Here is a 4,780-nt window from a genome sequence, read left to right as displayed (position 1 = left end):
TGAGTTTATTATTTGCATGACTTGGGGCAGTGGACTGGAAAGTTAGGGTACCTTAGCCCATCCTCTGATGACCATTAAATAAGCTTTTAGAGGAAGCTTCTTCTGGGAGTAAATTAGTTAATTATATCAGAAAGCGACATACTCAAGCTTACGAACATGTTTACTGTACTTGCTAAGATTTGTTTCCAACGCATAGCTACTGCTGAGAACTCAGGCTTTGTTCATACCTTTTATGATTAACATTAAACAGACGAACCTTATTTATTTATTCATTCAGAATGTCCACAAAGATTTGCTGAATGCCTACTATAAGATGCTGTCTTATGTCAAGTTCTCCAGAAGCAGAACCTGAGATGAGGATTCTTGTTTAAATGATTAATTAAGGAAGTGCTCTGAGAAGAAGGGGAGTGAGGGAGAGAGGCAGGATAATGCAGGCAAAGAAGATTAGCAAGGATATCATCTCACTGGGACACTGGCATTAGTCTAGCCCCGTGGAAAACTCTGGAGAACAGATCATACCACTGGTCCTACCTTGAGGGAAGGGGCCCAAACTTAGGCACCCTATGTCAGTCAATTATTGACTGTGGGCTGTAATCCTCATGAGTGTGGCTGCTCTAGTCTCCTGAGATGGGGGCAGCCATGAGCTGTTAACACCAAATACTCGCATCAACTGTATGTCAATTTGTCGTATTATGGTGGCTTGCACGTTGCTGTGATGCTGGAAGTTATGCCATTGGTATTTCAAATACCAGCAGGGTCACCATGGTGGACAGGTCTCATCAGAGCTCCCAGGGTAAGATAGACTAGGAAGAAAGACCTGGCAATCTACTTTGAAAATTAGCCAGTAAAAACCCTTTGGACTTTACCTCTGGAATATTCTTCCCAAAGACCCATAATCCCAGTCTAATCACAAGAAAAACATCAGACAAACCCAGATTAATGGATATTCTACAAAATATCAGTATGCCTCAAAACTCTCAAGAATATGATAACAATGAAAGTCTGAGAAGCTGTCAGAAACCAGAGGAGACTAAGGAGGTATGATGACTAAATGTAATGTGGTATCCTGGATTCCTGGACCAGAAAGACATGAATGGGAAAACTGGTAAGATACAAAAAAAAGTCTGGAGTTCACTTCAAAGTAATGTACCAGTGTTGGTTCCTTAATTTTAAAAAATGAACCATGGAATATAAGATGGTAACATTAGGAAAAATTGAAATTATATACTATATTTGCAATCTTTCTGTAAATCTATAATTATTCCCAAATAAAAGGTTTATATATTCATAAAGAAAACAAAAATCCTCACAACTGGACCAATAAGCAACATCATGATAAATGGAGAAAATATCAAAGTAGTCAAGGATTTAATTTTACTTGGATCCACAATCAATGCCCATGAAAGCAGCAGTCAAGAAATCAAATAACGTATTGCATTGGGCATATATGCTGCAAAAGACCTCCTTCAAGTGCTAAGAAGAAAAGATGTCACTTTGAGGACTAAGGTGAGCCTGACCCAAGCCATGGCATTTTCAATCCCCTCATATGTATGCAAAAGCTGGACAATGATTAAGGAAGACTGAAGAAGAATTGATGCCTTTGAACTGTGATATTGGGGAAGAATATTGGATATACCATGGTCTGCCAGCAGAACGAACAAATCTGTCTTGGAAGAAGTACAGCCAGAATGCTCCTCAGAAGCAAGGACGACTAGACTTCGTCTCATTCACTTTGGACATGTTATCAGGAGGGACCAGTCCCTGGAAGATATATCATGCTTGGTAAAGTAGAGGGTCAGCGAAGAAGTGGAAGACCCTCAATGAGACAGGTTGACACAGTGGCTGTAATGATAGGCTTAAGCCTAACAATGATTGTGAGGATGGCACAGGACCAGGTGGTGTTTCATTCTGTTGTACATAGGGTTGTTATGAGTCAGAACTGACTTGATGGCACCTAACGACAACATATGTTAATAAAAGCATGTGTACTTCATGAAAACAAAACCTATGGAACTAAAAAATCACAATTAAAAAAAAAAACAAACCTGTGTTTCACAAGAGAATATTGTATGATACTCAAGCATACCGGTGATGTTCAAAATGGCGTAGGACTGGGCAAGGTTTTGTTCTATGTACATGGGGTCGCCATGAGTCAGAGCTGATTCGATGCCAACTAGTAACAACGACTCATATCAGCTAAAAGATGAGGACAGTGGAGGGTCACCAAGAGCATCCACTCTGTGGCTGTTAGATCATGACTTACTAAATTCTTAGAGGTAGAAAGTACCTTAGAGATCACATAAGAAATCACCACTCAATTTTCCACATAAGAAAAACTGAGGTTCAGAGACGCAGGCACATAAGTGCCCAACCTGGCATAATTTGGATTAAAGCACAAATCTGACTTCCAACCAGGTGTAGGTTTTATTGCTTCTTAATTCCTATTTACTTTGCGTGACTTTTCTTTATTTAGCATATAGGAAGCAGAAACCTTATCTGTAATATCTTCATTTCAAAGAACCAAAGGATGTGATAGCACATTTTGGGACTAAATAAGTTTTGTAATGGGAAAGAATAAACTGCTCAAGAATTGGTAACTGGACTTCCTTTTCCTGCAATAAACTTAAGAAGTAAGAGTATAGCAGCAAAACTTGGATGAAGATGCAAAAATGAAAAAAGCAACCCCAAACTGGAAATTGGGAATAAGAAATCAATTTTTTCCTATCATCACAAGTGACAAGGGCTGGAATAATGCCTAGAAAAGAGCAAGCTGAAAGGGATATATCGCTCATCACCAGATTTTTTTTTTTTTTTAACAGCATTAAAGTATTTTAACCACATTTTATGGGGAAGAACCTTGACAGAAACAGAGAATGAGGGTTCTATTTTCAAGTATTTAGAATTGACATAGGCAAAATCAGAAATTTTTCTTCTCTCTTAAAAATGTCCTGGTTTTATAGGTATGATTATACTCTCTTTAGGCATTCTGTGATTATACCAAATTGCCAAAATGCGAGAGTTACAAAGTACTCTTAATTTAGCTATCTCTTTAGATCAGGAGTACTTAACCTGAGGTCCTTGAAGCCCCAAACGGCTGATTGGTAGAAGACCCAAAGGGTACCCGAACTTGAATGGGTAAAAATATCACATTTTTATTTTCCATAATATCTAATAGAAAATTGGAAAGTCCTTCAATTATGAAGTTGGCAAAAATCACAGTTACTGTGACTTTGTCACCGGTAGAAATCACAGATACTTTTATATCACAGAGTGGTTATTGCAGATATCTCAAAATATTGACTTCATCATTTCTCCAAAAATACTTAAAAAAAAAAAAAAAAACTTTTTTGATCTCAGCCTTCCTGCTCACAGACATTCATGAACTAGAGCTAGCCAATTGAAGTCCAACTCTAAGCCTCCAAATGGTAAAACTGTATGTCCTCATAATAGAAATTTAGCTCAAACAGCTTTAGAAATCTTGGTATTCCTTGAGAGAAGGCTATCCATTTCTTGCTAAGCAAGCTATGAAAACCTTAGTTACAGTTACAACAATATTTTTTTTGAATATTTTGAATCAGGTTTGTCAACCCTTGTAACTAACAAAACAAAAATGCTAACAATAACCTTCCCACTGGTTAAGTATTTTTTAAAAATAAGATTTACCTTTAATGTAGCTCTACTTTAAATGTATTGTTATTTAGCACATTTTTTAAAAGCACATATATTGCTATATCACAAAAAAGTACTGTTTTTATACGGTTTCCATATAATTGTGTTTAATTCTAACCCGTTGCCGTCAAGTCAGTTCTGACTCATGGCGACACTTTAGGACTGAGTAGAGATGCCCATACGGTTTCCAACGTGTTTTTTTTTTACGGAAGTGGACTGCCACATATTTCTCTCACCAAGTGGCTTGTGGGTTTGAACCACCGACCTTTCAGTTAGCAGCTGAGGGCTTAACTACTGCACCAGCAGGGCTCCTCTGATGGCAATTAGTTACTGGTAACCTTGGTGGCGTAGTGGTTAAGAGCTACGGCGCCTAACCAAAAGGTTGACGTTTTGAATCCACCAGGTGCTCTTTGGAAACAGTTTGGGGCAGTTTTACTGTGTCCTGTAGGGTTGCTATGGGTCAGAACCAACTCAATGGCCATGGGTTTTTTTTTTTTTAGTTACTGGTTAAGTCACGATATTGAATAGTCACTTTCACTAGCCTTTGCTTTTCTTTTCTGGGTCATTTTGATAACTGTGCTGTGCTTATGTAAGAAAATGTCCTTGGTTTCAGAAAACGCACACTGAAGTGTTTAGTGGTGAAGAGATACATCTGCAGTGTTGCAGCTTAAAGGGTTCAGAAAAGTTGTGTGTGTGTGTGTATATGAAGAAGGGAGAGAGAGAAAGATGAATAAAGCAAGTAGAATAAAACGTTAACATTTGGAGTACCTGGGTAATATATTCAAGAATGCTTTACACTGTTCTTGAAACTTTTCTATAAATACAAAACTATGTTAAAAGGAAAAATTAAAAGACCCTCATGTTTATTGTACTTATTCTCAAACCAAACAGTGGAAGTCCTGATACTTCAATTTACATACCACTATCAGTTATTTTTATCTACTGATAAATTTTCCTCATCGCTTTAAAAAAATTTTTTTTTCCTGTGCTCAGTTTGCTTCCTTGATTTGAGTATTTGTGCTCTCCACTTTTGTTTATTATTTCACTCGGGCAGATGATACTGAGTTTCAAACATATGGCCATTTTCATTTTCTGCCAATCATATACAGGA

The sequence above is a fragment of the Elephas maximus genome, chromosome 14, assembly GCF_024166365.1.
Source record: "Elephas maximus indicus isolate mEleMax1 chromosome 14, mEleMax1 primary haplotype, whole genome shotgun sequence".
Classification (NCBI taxonomy): Eukaryota; Metazoa; Chordata; class Mammalia; order Proboscidea; family Elephantidae; genus Elephas; species Elephas maximus.
This window is presented reverse-complemented; position numbering follows the sequence as displayed.